The 22,872-nt window shown below is 36.1% G+C and overlaps 1 protein-coding gene and 1 long non-coding RNA gene across 3 annotated transcripts in view; one reads left to right on the forward strand and one right to left on the reverse strand.

Annotated features, from left to right (window-relative positions):
- Positions 1 to 22,872, forward strand: part of stet (stem cell tumor) — a 127,657-nt gene that overhangs the window by 4,476 nt on the left and 100,309 nt on the right. The window lies entirely within an intron of this gene.
- Positions 10,646 to 14,381, reverse strand: LOC149501147 (uncharacterized). The gene is made up of 2 exons (XR_016324529.1): positions 11,581 to 14,381; positions 10,646 to 11,366 (listed from the first exon to the last, which is right to left on the reverse strand). It is a non-coding gene; the product is annotated as an uncharacterized LOC149501147 (long non-coding RNA).

Consider the following 22,872-nt stretch of genomic DNA (forward strand, 5'->3'; position numbering starts at 1 on the left):
AGTACTTTTGAAGTTCTTTATCAGATAATCGTAATTTACGGGAATTCGTAATTAATTTTGTCAATAAAATTTGATGACAACAGCTTAAACAAAATTAAGAAATGAAGAGTCTTTTTTTCGTACTTAATAAAGAACGGAATTTACGAGCTGTTTGAAATAATTAGGCAAAAGGATCAACCGTCGTTTATCAACTTAATGTACGAATACGCCAGATACGAGTGATCATCCAATTAATCTGGTCAACAGGGTTAGAAGATATTTTTAATAATATTTACATAAAGGAATTTTAAGGAGCACTTTAAGCTGACCTAATGCGGTACGTGAAATATATCCTTAAGTCTTTATTAATAAAGTTATTTGAAAGGATCGAGTCTTAATTTTATATAAAATTTTATATTAATTTGTGTGTGAATACGATTATAAGAAAATACTTATTAGAACTGTCTCAGTTTTAATTAGCGTTGTTATAAAAATTTAAACCAGTTTGCTCTTCTTTTTTTTTGAATAAAGTCATTGCTTGTATTATTAAGGTCTTAAAGATCAGAATACTGCACTATACATTTTTTTCATGGTTAATGTTGTCTTATGGAAAACGGTCTTCTATTTGACATCCTCATCGTACTGGACAGGGTAGGCACATGTTCTCATGTTATAAATTAATTTGCTTTGCTTGTGGGGATGTTGGTGATCTTAATCATATTTTCTTTGCCTGCCCTTTGAATGACGTTTCCTCCTTTTATAATCATCTCGCCTCCATCCGTGTTCCATTTCCTACTTCTATCAAATCTCTTCTTTCATGTTCTAAATCTGATATATATATACAGCTTTGTCTATTTTCCTGTTAAATAATAATTTGAAATTATTAATATTTATCCTGTTCCAATTCCGTGAGTGATGTCCTTTTTAATTCGTGATAAGCGTTTCCCTGCTTTTGTCAGTGGCATATGCGCAAACCGAGCGATGCCAATTCAAAAAAAAAGAAAATTAATTTTCCTTTAAATTTCGTAACCTCTCTTCTGAGAGATAGGTAAGACGCTCGGTGTAATCGTCTCGAGTCTTGCAAATATGTATAACATGGTTCGAATCTTGGTATCAGTTTTTGTACCGTATACCGTAATACGTATCTAACTCACTTTTTTATTTCATAGATGGGTAGACGAGCTCACAGCCCACCTGGTGTTAAGTGGCTACCGGAGCCCATAGACATCTATAACGTAACCCACCTAGAGATATGAGTTCTAAGGTCTCAGTATAGTTACAACGGCTGCCTCACCCTTCAAACCGAAACGCATTATTGCTTCACGGCCGAAATAGGCAGGGTGGTGGTATCTACCCATGGGGACTCACAATAGGTCCTCCCACCAGTTCACCAACTGTTCCGCGTTTTAAAGAAGCAATAGACTCATGGACCTTATTTCTCCATACAGGCCGTCAGGTTCATCTATCCATCTAGGAAAATGAAAAAAAAACCATAATAACATTGACATTATGTGTATAATGTTACTTCATTTGCTTATATAACTATTAACTAAAGATTTATAATTATAACCAATAGATTTCGTGATTCGAATTAATTTATTTTTATAATAATATATGCATATTTAATATTGGACTGGTTTCCGGAACCTGATGATGGTGACGATCTTATGTTTAATAGATAAATAAAACAACAACTAAAAATACATGAATTTCCGTACTTATTGAGAGATTATCGAGCCTTATGTGTGTCTAATATTATAAAAATCAAAACATTTATGTGTTCAAAATACTATATCTCTATACAAATTAAGTTAATTTAAAAAGGTAGGACCTAAAAAAAAAACAAAATATTGAAATGATTTTACATGAGACACATTTATTAAGTAGATTGTTTCGTTATTCATGTTCGGGCGTATGCAAATAAAAATGTGGCATCCGAATTATTACTGTATTAGTAAAATAATTTAAATCCTAAATTGAAATTGTGAATTCGAAGTGTTTTTGTACGCGTCGTTGTCAAGTTCATTCTTGGTTTCATCGAATATGATTTCACGTACAATTGTGTTTACAGTCGTAAATCAAAATTAAATTCGACGTATAAAGAGACAACGAGGGACACAGGGTCGTGGGCGGCTGTGATGTGGCATTCTTATGCTAATCCGGGCAAGGCACACGAACGGGGTGGGCTAAATTGTTATTTATATTGTCACCTCGCGCTTTTTTGTTTGGACCTACCAAAACTGAGCTAAATTACTGGCTGACTTCATTGCAAAGATATCTCCGGCTATAAATAAAAGAAAATGGCGCACATATTCTTGTTTTCATTTTTGGTAGTATATTTTACATTTAGAGCAAGCAATAATATCGATTTCGACTCAAATGTATTTGTAACTATTTTAAGACGTAAATATTATTTGGTTATTAAGATTTTTTTTCGAAATACCATACGTGTATATTCATCAAGTCGTTTACACATTTAAATAGCTGAACTGACATACGTCAAAGTAATAAATAAATTAATTAATCATTGGGAACATTTAACATTCATCTAATCTTAAGCTGGAATTCTCTGTTTAATCACCGAATGTTTACCCGTTGACTCCGTTGTGGGATTTGAACCCACCACTCACAGTCCAACAGTCAGCGCTAGCTATGACACCAACGATTCAGACACTATAATGTAAACACACTATAATAGGAGTAGTATGATTGATGTTCAAACGCGGCGCTGACTAGAACGGAGGCTTTTAGGGGGAACTGCAGTTGGCAAAGCAATTTCCTAACCGGAAATTAGCCCACTCAATGTCTTTAAGCTTCTTTCACATTTATATTATATGTATAGATGTATATATGGACCATAAATAGTATTCATCTTCTATTTTTGATACTGAACGTTTTTCTAAAAGCCAAAAAGATTCGATTTTGTTTAAAATGCAAATTATCTATATATTTTACAATTGTAGGCTTAATAAATATTAACTACTTATAAAACATTTAAATTGAGACATTCATTAGAATATTCTGTATTAATTCAACGACCATTAAGCATAAAGAGGCAACGTCCAAACATACCTGTGTTGGATCACAAAAAATCTTTGAGTGTACCGCGTTCCCTTAATCAATTTATGGGGCGCTAACTGGAACACGGAAAATGTATTAAAGCATGCTGTGGGAACGAGCCGCACGCCAAACATAGTTTCAAAACACTAATACTGTTAAATTATCACCCTTAAAATGATATCCTTTTATAGATTTTTATATTGTTTACTGGTGGACCTCTTGTGAGTCCGCACGGGTAGGTACCACCGCCCCGCCTATTTCTGCCGTGAAGTAGTAATGCGTTTCGGTTTGAAGGGTGGGACAGCCGTTGTGACTATACTGAGACCTTAGAACTATATCTCAAGATGTGTGGCGCATTTACGTTGTAGATGTCTATGGGCTCCAGTAACCACTTAACACCAGGTGGGCTGTGAGCTCGTCCACACATATAAGCAATAAAAATAAAAAACAGAATAAATGATAAAGGTTTTCCAGTTTTAGACGACAACAGTTTTCGAATGTGGATCGAATCGTTTCTATATGAAGTCTACGAACTTTGGGGTAGTAAACAAAATGAAATACAAAGAAAAACAAACTAGACTACGTTGCGTTTCAAATCCACATTGGGAACAAAAACAATTACTTAATAAAACACACCTCAATCAAAATTAATTGCTTTACGCATTAATCTCTTTATCTACCCTCACCTACAAAACAACGTGTCCGATCTCCAAGGTAATGGAAGCAATCATTTCAGATAAGATCCATCTAATGTGAGAAAAGGTGGACGTTCCGTTTGGATCGTTAATTTAATTTGAAATAATAAAAGTTATATCCATCATTTATCACTTTCGACAAATTTATTTTTAAATGCCCACTTTGAAGTCCTTATCTGTGACTGGTCAGCATTGTGGGGGACAAAAAGAAAGGTTGCTTATAAATAAACATAGGCGTGCCTTGTCAGCAAGGCGTCAACTCATGTATATCATGTAATTGTTGCTAAACGACAATGTATTGCAATTACATATTTACTCGTAATTAATAAAGTCGTTACTGCCAATTAAATATGATATGCACCTGACTGGATTTTTTTCTTATCTTTATTAATGAGTAATTATTTATAAGGCCCACCTAGTGCGAAGTTTTTATTGGGAGCATCACAAAGTGGCCTTAGATACTTCCCGATGAATTGATCTGATCCACTCTCGATGCTGTTGTACGCTTCTAATTCTATGAGACATGTACACATAGGTTACTATACCTACTTGTCGAAGAGCTCGAAGTAATGCTAATGAATTGACTTCCACGGTGAAGGAATAACATCGTGTAATAAAAATGAAACCCGCAAAATTATAATTTGCGTAATTAGTGGTGGTATGACCTCTTGTGAATCCGCGCGGATAGGACCACCACCCTGCCTATTTCTGCCGTGAAGCAGTAATGCGTTTCGGTTTGAAGGGTGGGGCAGCCGTTGTAACTATACTTGAGACCTTAGAAATTATATTTCAAGATGGGTGGCGCATTTACGTTGTAGATGTCTATGGGCTCCAGTAAGCACTTAACACCAGGTGGGCTGTGAGCTCGACCGCATCTAAGCAATAAAAAAAAAGTTAGCCCATGGTATCAGCGCACTGAATTTTTCAGCCAAAATGTTAGAAGCTTGGGCTGTTGTGAACAACAATTGTGAAGAACAATAATATTAATTAGTAAATGACTATTAAGACTTAAATAGCACTTTTCTTCTGTACCTATTTAATTAATTGTACGATTTTTTTTTTTGACATAATTTCGCAAAAGTTATTCGGACCCGAGAATAGTACACGTTTATCTTGATTTATCAACACCATTAGGCGATAAAAAATAAATAAGAAAGACGTCACCGGGAAAAAATACCGGAGCGAGTACCTAATTCGTTAGCAGGTCCTGTCGCGGGGCACATTCCATCGTCGAGTAAGTTTTCGTGTTCAGTCTGACTGTCCGTCCGTAACTCACACGGTATCGGTGCCATCTAAATTGAGATTTTATTGACGATTACTGTTCTAGCGACGGTATCGTTGCGATCTTGGCGCCCGCTCGGCTTGACCGTGCCGGCCTCGCTTTGATCCCACCCCCGTTGAAATGTTCATATTAACCTGAACCCGACGAAGATTTTACGACTGCTTTAGATGGCGTTGGTTTTAATCGCATAGTTTCAAGGTACCTAGATTTCCAATCTTCCGAGATTGTGCTACCGAAAATGCAAGACATGATATTTTATTCGCAACGAGGGTACGTTCCTGTCTATTAAAAATGTTGCAAGTTTTAATTCCCACTAATATGAATATATTCCTTCTGTGTTTGTTCGTCTTTTCGTAAATCTATTAACAATTTTATCTGTTTTAAATTTATGTGAAACTATTTATACGAGGTATAAATAAGCCGTTTACAAAACTGTATTTTGTAATATCATGAAAAAAGTACGTAGATCGATCTTGGGGTAGGTTTTATTAACTTCGTTGATCCCGGATCTCCACTCGGGAGAGGATCCGAAAACTATCAAGGGAGCGCAAGGATGCCAATATATTAAGTCGTGAAGATCTTGTAGGAGATTTTGTCAATACCCCAAAAGAAACAGTTTTACTGGTTACAATTTAATTTCAATTCAGGATTCACGAAGGGCGTTAATTAAATCAGTGTATCTGCGGACTTTTGTAAACGCCGCTAGTATGCAACCACCAAGTGGGCCATGAACTCAACTGTCCAAACATAGCGATAAAAAGAAAAACTACTATTTCTTTTGTTTTTGAAATAGTTACAGGGGCTCATAGACTTTACAACGGGAATGCTGACATTTATTTTAAACTAGAGGTCGAAGGTTATACTGAAAAATGGCTTCTGCCACGTCAACCCCAATGTCCCACTCTTAAAACTGGAACTCATGACTAGTTCGCGCTAGCCAAGAGGACGGAACCTGGCATTGGGGATGAACATTAACCCTACCACCAGTAAAAAGTTGTTGGTCGTATAGCGTCTTATGGACAAACTCATAATGATACTACTCTTCGTTTTTCAGTTTGTAAGTTAAGGTAGCATTATTCTAATGTGAATAATCTGGACCATATTCGGTTTCAAGAAAATTGCTGCAATAAAAACGATAAAGCAAATATATTTTAGGCCATCTCTCCGCGTGCTAATGTGATCGGGAGGGACAATATCCATGATTGAGAGGTCTCCGTAGCGAATCAACATCGGGGGTTGGACGTTGATGGCTCGTGTAATCGTAATATTTTTTATAAGACCACACCGAAGTAAATTTACAGTAATTTCACGCGCGGTGAGTTCACACGCACCTGTGCCCTTTACCTCAGTTTGTTTACGTTGTTCCAACAAAAGAGTTTAGTATTAATGTATAAATTTAATGTCCTAGTGTGACGAAATCGTAGCTATCAAATAATTACTAAAAACATAAAACCTTCTCAAAAACACGTTTAACACGAAGCTTCCTTCTCTACTAGGGTGGTAGAAAATAACGCTGGCGCCAGATGAAATTGAACACAATTTAAGTGTTCAATGTTAAGTTTAGTCTGGGAATAAATTAATTGAAATAATATGCGTAAATTTAAATACGAGCAGGCATACGTTTTGCGCGGAATACAATAATCGGAAACACAGCGAATACAAACAAGACTCATTAATGCATTCCATAAACTTTGTCGGCTTCGTAATATAAGGATATGACAAGGTAACGTAATTTAAGGATATGATAATATTAAGTCACGGATATGCTCATCGGAACGAAAATAGATAAATGTTAGTTGACAATGACATTCATATTAGCCTCGGTGAATGAACTGCCGCGAATATGTGGAGGTGTCGATCGTAAAGATTCCTAAACGGGCCCCCTCGATGATGGCATGGGACCGGTGACATCACCCAGTAACAACAACACCCAACATTAGTCCAAATAGGAGCCGGCCAGCCGCGTCCGACAACAACAAGTGGCATTTAAAATAAGAAATTGAGATCCAAAAAAGCGTAATAAAACAATTCGACAGTTAAGTGAGAACAGGGCGAGTTGTCGGTGGAATGCCGTTCTCTATATTTAGCGAGCTCGTTTGCGTTGTTTCGAAATGAATGATATTATATGAAGTGGCAGAAGTCGAGAGGCCTATAAATTAGCAGATTATCGATCTGTATCACCTGTCGATGCCCACGCGCACGCGACTCATAACAAACAGCACAGCCCTATGCGTTGAGTGCTGATAAGTGAGCTACTACTCAGTTTAACGCTGCCGTTTCAAACACACTTCACTAGCGTCTGCTGCAACTCTCAAGTAAATAAACATCTTAATTATCCGATTTAAGGAACTTTCTCAATTATTGTTTAGCCACCACTTTCTAATCATTATTTACAAACCTGTATCCTGTGTGTTATCGTGCCGCGCACGTTCACGCGTCCGATTGAGAAATAAGACAAGGCCAGTGCCAGACGCATCCCGGACTAAATATTTACAGTGCGACTGTGAGGAAACATAAATAGTGCACGTCCGACAGTATTCGTTAGTTGTTAATTGTATTCGTCATGATGCTGTGATCGACAGTAAGATACTTACTCGCCTGAAACGCTACCCCGCATTTATTTGATTGACAGCTTTAGCGATTCTAAAATTGTATAAGTAGTTTTACATTCGCTTATTCTTAGAAATCACACATTAAATATTAATAGAGATGGGACAGGAAATAAAGCAATCCATTAAATGAAGCGAGGTGCATTTGTAATGGGAATGCTCACAAGCGCAAATTATTAGTGATAGCTGTGCCTACAAAATAAATATAGGGTTAAACGCCCATACTAGCAACGCCAGCGTGCATTTGACGTCCAGATAATAACATGTGTCGTGGCTTTACTGACAATTAACCGAGGTTCCCAGGGAGCCAATTAAAAGGAGCACTGGATTCGAACTTCTCAAAGCCAGAGAATGTACGATAGTGTTTATTTCCCTTTAAAATTAGTATAAGATGGTGATTTAGTATTTCGTAGCTCCTTAAAATATACCAGGTGAACGTTCCCGAAAACGAAGATAAGTCAAAAAGATGCATAATTCGAAAAAAAAGCAAGAAAAAGTCGTACATAAAAGTTTAAATTACTATTGTTTTTCGATTTCGTGTAATATAGCGTGTCTTACTCGTAACTATCCAAGAACTACCACTTTGCTGTAAATCCGTTAGTATGTAAAATCACGAACAAAACTCGTTTAAACATTTTTGCGTAACCAAGTAACAAGCTTCCAAACATTTATATTATTAGTAAAAATTAGCACGGATTCCAAATTATGGGTGAATTATAAATATATTTTGAAAAAGGGAAGTTACGCCAAACTATGTATTAAGATTTAATCGGATACAAACTTCTTTGTAAACAGTATTATGTTAACTTTAAATAACTTCTATAACAATGTTAATGTGAGAGTGAATGATAACAATCTTTTGTATTATCTGCTTTAATTTGTGGTTGCCTCACACGGGATGATTCTGTATGAACTTTCACAAGATCTATATATTTTTATTATGACTTATCTGCCTTCTCCACGATTTGCGTTCCGCTAGTTCGAAGCGACGCCGATTTGATATTATACTTACTAATAATTAAATATTTACCGACGCTACTTTTTGATTAACGTCACATTGTATTTTTTCATTGTCTTCGTCAAATTCTAAATGTGAAATTAAAATACTCGCGGTAAAATAAAGTAAAATTTATACAGAGTTATGTCTTAAAGAGGTCCATGATGCGATGACCTCTTTTAAAAACAAAACGAGTACGTGACAAAGTTGTTGAAATTATTTTTTTCGTTTAACATTAAAAACTTTCAATTGGTGAATGTTTCTCTTGCCCATTTAAAATTACAAATGACATAAGTTTGTAAAACCATGTCACCGCCCACATGTTACATCCATACAAAAAGTACTTATGCGTAAAAATGAAGCGAAGAGAATGAAGTGAAAAAGTCCACCGGATTACTTAGTTGTAATTATCGAGTTTACATCGACAAATTAAACAAGTAAAAACTTCATTTTCAGTGTAGAAAAACTCGCGTGAATTTCATTAGATGTGGCCTAATGAGTTTGTATGTATACAGGTGAAATCCGGTCACGCTCCGCCGTAGCTGTCGTTCATTTTATGAAAAACCTCTTTTCCTTGAAACTACTTGGAGCAAAACTTATAGCACGTTGATTGTTCCACATTTATAATCTCTGTGGTATTTTGATGTATGCATAATCTTATTACACAGTGAATTTTCATCAAAGTCAGTCTTGCAGTTTTTGCGTGAAAGACCATCAAGCAATGCTACTCACAATTTTTCCCATTTATAAGATCGGATAAATTCGTGTAATAAAAATATTCATGGTATCGTCGAATTCTTATTATTTATTTAATCACCTTACAGATAACTGCATGGTAAGTGGTTATTAAAACATATTAATATTCATATACATATCGTCGACTACTATTTGCTAAAAGGCTTTCTACCTTTTAAGGCAGAGCGTGTGATCGTTACGCGGTAAAACCTAACGAAATCTAAAATTCTATTCGATGTATCCATTTAATATATATGTCAATAACACCTATACAATAAAATAACGATATTCTTATATAATGTTATTAAGTGATTTAAATACTAGCTTTTGCCCGCGACTTTCTCCGCGTGGAATAGTTACTTTAGCTTAACGCTAAATTTTACCCCCACTTCATTTACGTAGAAAGTGAAAATATTTTTGAATTATAGAATGTTAAGGAGCTATTTAAACCCCTATTTTGAAAACTTCTTTATTCGTGCTCCACATGTATTGGCCTTGCCGTGATGTTATATATATATAGCCTTCCTCAATAAATGAGTTATCTAACACTGAAAGAATTTTTCAAATCTTACCAGTAGTTCCTGAGATTAGCGCGTTCCAACAAACAAACTCTTCAGCTTTATAATATTATAAATAAGTATAGGTGTTGGTGTTATCAAGAAAACATGCCTACCATGACAATTTTTGGTTGAAGCCGCGCCCGAAAAGCAGAAAATAACAACATTAAATTATTACATTTTGTGACATTTAATATATTCGTCGATAAGGATTTTTTTACTTATCGGCATTAATTAAATTATTAACATCCATAAATATCAGACAAAGTAAAGTCTTGTACACCTATAATTCAACAATTTAAACTAGTAGTTCCACCGATGTATGTTTGAGCATTGTGTTAGTACGGCCTCCGCCCTCGTAGCTTTCTCACGCCCACGGTCCAGCCTGGCCTTTCTTCTTTATTGCTCGCTGATTCATTTGGAAAATATATTACGGTACAATTAAGAACACTATAATGTTAAATACTTTACAACATGCAAGATATTCTGTTCTATTCATATTGTAAATTAATATTTGCACAACACAATGAGCAATGTTTCGAACAATCAATAAAGGCATATGAGATTATCCCAATATCTGAAGTCTTATACTTAATTAATCTCGTAATGAAAAATTACAATTCCATTACACTTTAGGCATTTTGAATAAGTAGGGAAACTTGTAAATGTATCAATAATTTAAATTAATATTTACTTCGTTTTTCGCGAGTTGTAAACGTAATTAAAACTAATTTTATGGAATAAAATCGTCTTATTTTTATTGTCTATAATATAATATAATATTCTCGAATTTTTGAACATTTTACAGTTTTGGTGGTGATAAACAATTAAGGTGTGATTCGTCGACAGTTAATTATTTTGTGTACTACTTTGTAAGGTATTTATAAAAAACATTTTTATAAAGAGGCGTAAATTTATTTTCAAATTAATTAATTAGTTTACTACAGATATTTCGATGAAGACAACACAATATCATACACACACATAATCTAAAACATCTGTAATAATCAAGATATTGCAAATTCTAACGAAAGTATCTTGATTTGAAATGACACATAAAAGTTGCTCAAATAATTAAGGGCGTGAATTATAGCCACCCATGTCGGTATGCTTAATCTTTTTTACTAAGAAAATATACATAATGAAGCACCGGAGGTCTCCACAACGTGTAATTGTAACGGCTGCTTAATGTGTTGCTTATTTTTCTGTGACGTAAATAGATGCTTTTGTTGCATTTTAGCAAAGAGATTTATAGTTTTATAAAAGGTACTTAGAGCACGGTGTGGTCCGTTTGTGTCTAATCCGATAATTCTTTACAATTTCAACGGCATGTTAAGAACGAAGGCGACGCGAACACCGGATCTGGTAGTTTTGCGGCCGCTTATTCATCTTTGATTCTTTGTATAAGTGTTGAACGAATGATTTCAATAGATTTTCCGAATTGCAGTGATTCTAGAAAATTAAAATAAATATTAACAACAACAACAATTAAGAATAAGGAGACAACAATAGACAAATATACTTGGAAAAACAAAATTCAAATTAAATTTATTAGACTAGATAATATAATAATCTGTTCTATTTATTAATCAGATAATATGTACTTATTATTTTCGAACTTGAACATACACATTTACGATCACCGTAGTATCGTCACATTATTTACCTATCTCACTTATTTCTGGACCATCTATTTCTTCTTATGATAAACACAGCCCACTGAATTTCTTGCTGGATCTTCTCAGTGGGTCGCGATTCCGATCCGGTGGCAGATTTAGCGAAGCGCTGCTCTTGCTAGGGCAGATATTTGAAGGGCGGAAGTCCGGCGATTTCCTCCTGACCAAAAAAAAAAGGCCAGAGTTTAGCAAAGTCTTTCAGACTGAGCCCCGTGAGCTCGCCTAAGCAACCGGTGAAGTGAATATCACCTTTTGAGAGTACTAAGATTTGATAGGCAAAAATATATCATAATGGTCGTACGGCATATTATGATAGCATGTGCCCTCGATTTTTAAAATCCTGTCCATTTGTACTACAAAGAAGCTCTATGAAGACTATGTCAAAAGATTTTTAATTATTGTGTATGTGTAGTGTATTGTGGTTATTGAGCCCATAGACATGTACAACGTAAATGCCGCCACCTAAATTGAGATATGAGGACTCAGTTTTTACAGTACCTTTTGAGCCATGAATTCATGATACATGACCAGTTTTCTTGTGGGGCTCGTTCTATTCCCGGTCATAAAAATATCCATTCAACGGGTCAGATTGAGACTTCTACCGAGCACATGACTCGTTTAAAGTAATTTCTCATGTAAGGTAAGTGGAATATGTGAGCACCGGGATTCACCGACAAAGACCCCGGGGGGCGCCCACCGCTGCACGCTGCGTGTGCCTTCTGCTCACCCACTGTCATACGATAATAACATGACACTTTCGGAATTACTGATGCTACCTCTTTATATCCTTGCTTATAAAAATAATAAAGACATCTATTTTTTCTGATGGATAGAATAGTTTTTATCGAACGTTATTTGTTATTTAAAGAGCTCAACAAACTGGATTCATAAGAATGTAATTTTTAATAAAATAAAAATTATTGCTGATATGGGTGGACGAGCTCACAGCCCACCTGGTGTTAAGTGGTTACTGGAGCCCATAGACGTCTACAACGTAAATGCGCCACCCACCTTGAGATATAAGTTCTAAGGTCTCAGTATAGTTATAACGGCTGCTCCACCCTTCAAACCGAAACGCACTACTGCTTCACGGCAGAAATAGGCAGGGTCATGGTACCTACCCGTGCGGACTTACAAGAGGTGTAGGAACTCTCACCAGTAAATTTGTTGTTTTTAGACAAAAATTCTTTTTGGAGTTGAACATAAAACGCTTATTTTTATAATGTACGATGCACTAATCACCAAACATAGCAACAAGTGTGTGATTTAACTTATTATCCTTTTAGACAATACATTGAGTTTTTGATCAATGAATTTCATTTACCATTCAAATGATGTATGATTTACAAAATAAACGTTTTATAACATTTTTGTCACTAATTAATTTACAATGTTAAATTGACAAACAATAAAAAAAAAGGTTAGTAAAAAAAATTATGGTTTTTGCGAAAGTATGCTACACGGTGATGTGCGATTTTAGCCATGTCTTCTAGGTTATTGTACGTTTTCTGCATTATACGCGCAGAAGAGCCCACACGATCGATTTCGTATTAAGCGATTACCATAATTCACAGTAGTATATAAACACACACAGCATAGAACCGGCGCAATAGAGGTTTAAGTATCTAATTGTTATGTAGAAATATGGAAAAAGCTCGGACTCATAGCGATTCAAAAGATAGGTATATAACTGTTCTGTAAAGCGGAGTAACAAATATAATTTGAATCGCATCCTTGAACAAACATTGGCCAACAAAAAACTACAGTTGAAGTGATCACGAACGATTATTGTCGTAAGAAATAGACCTGATGGCGACGGTGGGGTCGTTTGCCGCGACCGGTCGCGTAGGCTCATATTTTGGGCCCAGCCTCCTACACAACTTTATCTATTGTCTACCCACATATGTAGCCAACTTACAGACTTGAGGTCACTTTATCGAGCACACGTGACGTACAATTAAATAATGTTCACTATTGATTGGAAACCTTATTAGAAAAACGCTTTATTTTTATGTAGATTTTAATTTGAATTCTTAAAACAGTGTTTTATGAGTTTAGTTAAAATTCGTATTATTTAAGCATTCATTATCATCTGCTTTTTTTTTTGCCTAAGCTGATGGTCTAGGTAGCCCATATCAGCGTCACCGGGCTAGTAGGTGAGCTCACGGGGCCCAAACCTGAGGTTGTTGCTAACATGAACCCTAACAAGAGCCGTGCTTCGCAGAATCTACCACCGGATCGGAAACGCGACCCATTGAGAAGATCCGGTGAGAAACTCAGTGGGCTGTGTCTGTGGTATAATTCACTCGCCGAGCCCTTCGTCGCAAGCGACGGGTTCGACGAGAATGATGACCACTGCTTGGGGTACCTAAAAGCACATCGGCAATATAGTTACCGGCGGCCACGATGAAAGGGTTCTCGTGGTGCCGCTTTGTCGAAATGGTTGGCTAGATGATGGGCGATCGAGCACTCTATGCACACAGCCGGCTCATACACGAAATCGAAGTTTCACTTTGCATGATTATTGCATTATACTCGTAGTTAAATGTCTAGTACTGGTGGTAGGACCTCTTATGAGTCCGCACGGGTAGATACCACCGCCCCATCTATTTCTACCGTGAAGCAGCAATGCGTTTCGGTTTGAAGGGTGGAGTAGCCGTTGTAATACTGAGACCTTAGAACTATATCTCAAGGTGGGTGGCGCATTCACGTTGTAGATGTCTATGGGCTCCAGTAACCACTTAACACCAGGTGGGCTGTGAGCTCGTCCACCCATCTAAGCAATAAAAAAAAAGTAGCATAACAATTTTTTTACGATGGTTTTATGTAACACCTTTTCTTCAATTTATGTTATGTTTCTTAGTGCTGTGAGCTTTCTCTTTCTGAAAAAAAAAGTTGATGCAACTAATCGGTATGTCGACACAATTTCTATGAAGTCGTCAACGCTACAAAATTGATTCAGCGGCGGTCAATAGATGTGATTTACTGCTTCGTGACAGCAGGTGCGAGAGTTGAGCCAAAACGTGAAACGTAAAATATTACAGAAGGCTCATTTCGAAATGATTTAAAAACCAAATTGTCGAGAACTTAATAGCACGTAAATAATTATTCGGGTTTAAATACTATTGTCAATATAGAATTAAATAAAAGACGTTGATGAGTAATTTGATTGTAAATACTACTAATGGAATAATAACGCGAATTATGCCTCAGCTCGTTTGAATTGTGTTTCAAATAGTAGTATAACACTGATCGTGTAATCCTTCTCTAGAACGAATTATTTTTGTATATATCCCGGATCAGTAGCGACATGCAGCTCGATCGATTATTTACAAATAATCCGATATCTCGAACGTAACCGGACTTTTAGTCTATTCTTCAGTCACGTCTTTAGAAAAAAAAAATATCGTAAAAGTCGTGCGGAAAGCCTTCGTCAGCTTCACATCCGTGTTCCAATTCGTTTAAAGAAATTTTCTCAGCTCTTAACAATCTTCCCATGGAAGTGAAAACATAAAAAAAAACAAATAACCTCAGCTGCTGCAATCGCGTGTAGTAAAAAAAATTGGTGATTCATAATTCAGGATGCTGTCTGGAAGGTCTTTTCATAAACAAGCAAATTGCGCAGTATATTGCACGATAAATAACTGATCTCTCGATATACTTGGCATGAATAAGTTCATTGTTTTGTGTAGATTCGATTGAACGCTACCAAAATAGCTAACTATATCATTTATCCATGTTAATCCCATTTAAAAGAATGTTAATTTGACTAAAGATACATTTCCACAAAATCAAATGTTCAAAATTTTAATTTGGAAGTGTTTGGTCCTTAGGTATGCGTGGATATTATATGTGTTTAAATAATTGATTTAAAAATTATAATCTCGAAACGAAAAATAGAACAAAACCATAGACGAATGCGTGTTTAGGCTACTTTTCGCTTTTGATGACATTTGATTTCAAATCAAATAAAATTATGTTCAGAAAGTTCACTATTGCATACAAAGTGTTGGTAAGTCCACACTAATTATAACAGGAATAAAGTCTTCAATAATTTATTAAAATATGTATAATTTATTTTTTCGAGAAGGATCCGTGAACCGATTATCGCTAACAAGGTGGTCCTGACGCCATGCTGTCTCGTTCTCGCATTTACATTTCCAATAATTATGTATCTCTTTTTGTTAATGTGATTATGGATTAATAAAAAAAACTTTTTAAGAAAAGCTTTGTTTGAAACGTTATTTCTCTTTTAAAACAAACACTGCCTTGTTCATTCTTTTAATGGTTTAATTAATAAACAAACAAATTTGTAATTGCATTTTTTATTTAACAATTACTAATCGATAATTATACTTAGTCTGACCATAAATACTGTTACAATTAAAAATAAACAAAATATTACATTTGAATTTGGAATCTGTCATTTTTATATGATTGCTCATTGAGTTTCCTCATTTTGGCGCCAATACATTGTACAATATTTTGCGATATTAAAATGGAGTGGGGTGATAAAGAGAACCGAATCGCTGTGATTGCATTACACAAAGTAGGTATGGAGCCAAATGCAATACTTAAAACTCTCCATACGCTTGGTATTAGTAAAATGTTTGTGTACCGGGCTATTAATAGGTGCAATGAGACCTCCTCTGTTTGTGACAGAAAAAGATCTGGCCGTCCACGTAGTGCTAGTACGAAAAAGATGGTCAAAGAAGTCTCTCCATACGCTTGGTATTAGTAAAATGTTTGTGGACCGGGCTATTAATAGGTGCAATGAGACCTCCTCTGTTTGTGACAGAAAAAGATCTGGCCGTCCACGTAGTGCTCGTACGAAAAAGATGGTCAAAACAGTAAGGGAAAGAATTCGAAGAAATCCTGTCCGAAAGCAAAATATTTTATCTCGGGAGATGAAGATAGCTAGCACCTAGTACCATGTCGCGTATTCTAAAAGATGACTTAGGACTTGCAGCCTATAAGAGACGTACTGGTAATTTCTTAACTGATAATTTAAAAGAGAATAGGGTGGTAAAATCGAAACAACTACTGAAGCGGTGAACAAAGGGAGGTCATAGAAAATTTTTGTTTACGGATGAGATTTTTTTTACAATTGAGCAATATTTTAACAAACAAAATGACCGTATGCTCAAAGCTCTAAGGAAACTTCCCAATTAGTCGACAGAGTGCAACGTCGGCACTATCCGACTTCAGTGATGGTTTGGTGGGGTATTAGCTACGAAGGAGTGACTGAACCATACTTTTGTGAAAAAGGTATCAAAACATCGGCACAAGTGTATCAAGATACCATTCTTGAGAAGGTAGTGAAGCCCCTTAACAACACCATGTTCAATAATCAAGAATGGTCCTTCCAGCAAGACTCGGCGCCAGGTCATAAAGCTCGGTCTACGCAGTCTTAGTTGGTCAGAGCTGAAGACTGGCCGTCGTCTAGTCCCGATCTTAATCCGTTGCATTATGATTTATGGTCAGTTTTAGAGAGTACGGCTTGCTCTAAACGCCATGATAATTTGGAGTCTCTAAAACAATCCGTACGATTGGCAGTGAAATTTTTTCCCATGGAAAGAGTGAGTGCTTGTTTCTCTATTGATAACTGGCCTCAACGTTTAAAGGACTGTATTGCAGCCAATGGAGACCACTTCGAATCAGCTTTTTATACTTTAAATTGTTTTATATTTATGTATTAAACTAACACACTGTAAAAGTAATAAATGTTATTTGCAATAGATTTTTTTATATTTTTAATTGTAACAGTATTTATGGCCAGACTAAATATAACTAGGCTAACCGAATATACGTATTGTAATTTCAAATATTTCGTTATTTATTCATTGAATAAACGAGCTCATAGCCTGAAAATGATTATCGGAGCCTATGGACATCGTTACGTGAATACCGTCACACACCTTGAGACCTCACGTCCTTACGGATCTCCAATAACCTTTGCATTAGCTCTAGGCTCTAACATTAGGAGCAGGCTTAGGGACTCCGGTAACCGTACTCGTCGGACTCGACAAAGAGGTCGACGTGCAACCCAACCCATGCATCAGCCCGCTGAGTTCTCGCCGGATCATCTCAGCGGGTCGTGATTCCGATCCGGTAGTAGATTTATTCGCGAAGCAGCTGCTCTTGAGTTGTTAGGTCTCCTTAGAGGCGCTCGATCAGCTGTTAGCAAATACCACCCTTCCTGGCTGAGCCTTTACTCCCCCTTCTGTCCTGGTGAAACTGGAAAGCCTCCAAGCCACCAGTAATCCTTCCTAAAAAAAGTTATTAGTACATCCCATATCGCATATTAATAATAATCGCACATTGAACATTTTATACTAACTAGAAATATACGTGTTACGTATGAAACGAACTTTATACTCTACTTATTACCAGGATATTAAATAGTGAATCAGTACAATGTCCCGAAGTGCTTCCAAAAGTACCAATATTTTTAATGTACGGAAGTTCTCGGGATAACATGATCAAGAGAACTTGATACAGGCCGACACAGCAGAAATATGGGCGATTTTAATATTATAATCTTTGAAAACGTTTGGGAAATGTAAGAAGCATCGATCTATTCACGTGAAGCTCAGTATCGCCGGTGCTATTCCTGTCTTGTCTCGGGATAGCAGCGATTCTCGGAAACCGACGGAAGTCCGGACGGATCCCGCGAGCCGTCTCCTTATTAATGGCCTGTTTAGACCAACTACTTTGTTGTTCACTCACGTCTTCACACTATGTTATACTTACAAGACGCTGCAATACTATTCGATATCCTTTACACGTTTTGTGGGCATCAGTTTATATAATATTTAAGTGGAAAGCAATAGTCAGAACTTCTTTTCTGTTGTAGTTTACAATCAAAAGTCGCCCGTTAGTTTATTTCTTCCCTGTTTCTACTAGTTTAAATTGACGTATCCTGTTGTCAGATTTCCTGGCGTTAATCCTTTGGAGGTGTTTTAAATTAGTAACGAGCGGTTTGAGGTGTCCTTTGAAGTTTGATCACGCGTGACTTCAAAGAGAAATTTTAAATGTATCGATTAATTTATCGAACAATTTTTTTTTCTGCAATCTCGTTTGCCGAATTGATATGTCACCTGGCTGGAATTGACAGTATAATTCAAAACCTTTATTATTACTTAGGTTCCTCTCAGTCAACCGTAGAAGTAGATTTCTCGCATTATTTAAGTTCCTCTATTCCTGCTCTTCATTCCTATTTTGAGTAATAATAGTAAGTAATGCTGTAAGTCATGATACCACTCTAAAAATATATTCTTGCGTTGTGATTTATTTACCTGAAAAATGTTAGATTTTTTTTGTTTTTTTTTTAGATTCTATTTAGTGACTTAAAATGTAAATAAATAGTTATTCGTAAATCACGCGTGAAATATGCAAGTCCACATTTGTAATATCAGGCCGATGGTAAAACATTTGAAATTGTGATATGAATTTCGAAGTGAGCTAATTTACTTTAATCATTGGACAATGAGTCACAGCATTCCGCTGCACGTGAGTCAAATTTAATTATGTGTATCGAATCCGGCGACATTCACAAGGCCGGTCGCTCTTCACACTAGACTTTGCATTAGGTTGCGTCTTCGTTACTAACTTCGGGTAGGTTTACTGCTTTCTATTGTAATAATTTGGCTATAGTACTATATTAAGAATATACTCATTTATTAAGAATAATTCGATAACTTTACGATACCGTCGATTCGGACTAGTGATTATGTGTACGGTCAGAAAAAACAATTGGAACACACAATAAATAAAAAAAATGTAATTTTTTTTAACCTAAATTATATTGTAAAAAATAGAATATTATGCCATAATTATAATTTGATTAGTCCCCAAAAAAGCTTTTTTTAGAATCAGACCAAGGTGTTAAAAGCGTTGTCTAATATTACAGATTTCACGAGCCGCAAATTAAACGCCTTTTACGTTTTAGCATAGCATTTTGGTTTTACAATTTCCGATGATTCCAATGGTTTACAGTTTTTCACGAAGATACTAAAATTCAGCGAGCAAGTACTCGTTTAATAATAAAAAAGTAAAGTGTGTAACGATAAAAAAATATTATTACCGTTATAGAAATTGCGATGCAAAAGAAGGAATAGAAAAAAGCACTATGGTAACAACGATCAAACGTTAGTTGACGCTTCACGGTTCTTCAATCTAAAAGGTCTTAAGAGAATTTTACTGCTGGTGGGACGTCTTGTGAGTTCGCACGTGTAGGTATCACCACCATGTCTATTTCTGCCGTGAAGCAGTAATGCGTTTCGGTTTTAAGGCCGGGGCAGCTGTTGTACCGTTAAAATGACACCTTAGAACTCATATCTCAAGGTGGGTGGTGGCATTTACGTTGTAGATGTCTATGGGCTCCGGTAACCATTTAACAACAATTGGGCCGTGAGTTCGTTGACCCATGAAAGCAATAAAAAAAAAAGCGTAATAGGATTTTAAATTTAGAGTGAATTTTTTTAACTGTAATACACAGCATGTCAAAGAGGATCATTCTGGGATTTGATTTTCTTTCAATTGTACTGTGTAATGACTACCCTACCTTTCAAACCGGAACATATGGCTACGTCGCGGCTGGAATTGACAGTATAATTCAAAACCTCGATTATTACTTAGGTTCCTCTCAGTCATCCGTAGAAGTAGATTTCTCGCTTTATTTAAGTTCCTCTATTCCTGCCCTTCATTCCTATTTTGAGCAATAGCAGCAAGTAATGCTGTAAGTCATGATACCACTCTACTAGGAAGTAATCACGCCTGAACTGAATTGTAGTCTGAACTTTTTTGTTTTCTAGGTGGTTGGGTGAACGAGCTCAAAGCCTACCTGTTGCTAAGTGCTTACTGAAGCCCATAGACATCAACAACTTAAACGCCGCTATTCACCTTGAGACGTGAGCTCTAAGTACGCATTTGACAGTACAACTGCTCAAACCGAAACGCATTACTGATTCACGGCAGAAATAGGTGCGTCGTGATAATTACCCGACTGGACTCCCAAGACGAACTACCACCAGTAAAATTCACGCGACTGAATTACCGATTTAATATCTCAAATGACAAGACATTCATCTTGTAGTTTATATAAGGTTGAGTAACGGTCTAACATGTTGTTATCTTAAGATGAATTGTGAAAAAAAAACATTACGTACTTATTGTATTTTTGCTGCGTTTAAATAACAATTTGATTCAAACACTTTGTCATTCGTAGAACACGTTAATACAAAACAAAACAAATAATGAATTTCATTTATTTTCAATCCGACGCTTACCGCAGCGGCTAGAGTAGATGATTGCTCAATTACCAGGACCTCCTTAGAAGTCTGACAGCGGTAATTTTTCCACAAAACTTTCGACTTTATGGAACTGGAGATAGGTGCTTTTACATCGACACGCATTAACGTCGGCTCCACACAAAAGGTGACTTCGAATCAGCGCCTTGTCATTAGAGTACAATCAAACATTGTGTTTAACGATCGCCGACAGCTTAGCGTCCGTTTTTCATACATTTCATAATTTGTTATTCGGTATTATAGGGTAAGTGCCGGTGGAGACAAAGTAAACATTACGAGTTACCACCACGACGGCGAGGTGGTCGGCTCCTGCCGCGATGGTGATAATTGACCTTCATCAAGTTTTTTTGCACCGTGCGGTAGGTTGCAACGGGTGTGCCCAATGTTTTACTCGTAAAAAAAAAACTAATGATGCGTTGCGAATTTTGTGTATAACCCAGACACGATTTCGGTATTGAATTACTTATCTGATTTATTCGCAGTAAGTAAATGTGATTTAATGACAGTTAAATAACCAATAATTATTACAAAACAGTTATAGATACGATAAAATAACCATTCCATTTTACAATTTTTTTTTTATTGCCTTTGTAGGCAGACGAACGTACGGCCCACCTGATGGTAGGTGGTTACCGTCGCCTATGGACTTCAGCAATGCCAGGAGCATAGCCAAGCCGCTGCCTACTTGAAATCTGACAAATAATTCTATTCCGCTATTCCGGACTTAAATGTTTATTAATGTTTGTTTTATTATTGTGTTCGTGATTTGCTTTCGTCTCCGTATAATAAAAGGCAGACGGGTACGGTAATCGGTGCAGTACTGGTTTACGGTAAACTCTGTAAATGCTAATTCGTCTTATTAGTTCCGCCACATGCCGCCTGCGACCGCTCGTCGCTCCGTTTCACGTCGTCACGCTCCGGGGATCCCGGCGATCGGTGTTTGTTTCCATTTTTATTGTCACTCGGAACTATTTGCATTATAAATTACATTGCTAGAAGCATAATAAAAAAAAATTCACAATCTATACTACAATATTATAAAGAGGAAAGATTTGTTTGTTTGTTTGTATTGAATAGGCTCCGAAAATACTGAACCGATTTGAAAAATTATTTCACTATTTGGAAGCTACACTATTCCTGAGTGACATATACTACAATCATTTTTGAAAAAAATAGGGATCCGTACTAAAACTCCAATAATGTAACCAAAGGTGTAAAAAAATTACCTAAAATATTCTTTACATCGCGTGCCCTGCGAAAACTATTGATGATAGAATAAAATAATGTACTAAGACTTTGTAGAACACATTATTATTTACAAAAAGTGTCGCGACAGCATATGTCTAACTATTATAGTTATGCCGTAATAAGTATTCTTTTATTTTTAAAAATTAAACAACGTCAAATATCGTTGAAATTTTTGTTAAAGACCCGAGCGGAGCCGGAGTGGGCCGCTAGTTATAAATAAAGCGACTTAATTAAATCTAAAGTGCCAATATATTCAACGTAGTCGAACACAATTAAATATACGTTATTAAGGTAAACCCAAAAACTACTGGTCAGTTCTTGACGGATCAAATGAGAAGCAACAGCTTACAAATGACAAAAGAAAAATCATCAAAATCGGTTCACTTAGAAAAAAGTTCTGAGGTAATACACAAAATAAAACTACAGTCGAATTGAAAATTTTTTTTTTGAGGTCGGTTAAAAATTAAATGTATTTTTATTTTCCCTGTGAGAGTACCGTAGATGAGTTAGTCTCGGCAGTTATCCATTAGAGAATTAGCTGTGAACTTCAAAATGTGTCAAAGACCCAAGTTCATTGAAGCTTAATGCATATTATATCGCTTGAGATGTATATGTATATATGTGTACATTTATTATTGTTGTGAGATATCATTATTTCGTTTCGGTGTTGAATTAAGAGAGCCTTGAATAAACATTTACCGAGCTATTAAATTTGAATCGGCG

Source organism: Bombyx mandarina, chromosome 17, assembly GCF_030267445.1.
Source record: "Bombyx mandarina strain Sakado chromosome 17, ASM3026744v2".
In the NCBI taxonomy this organism is placed as follows: domain Eukaryota; kingdom Metazoa; phylum Arthropoda; class Insecta; order Lepidoptera; family Bombycidae; genus Bombyx; species Bombyx mandarina.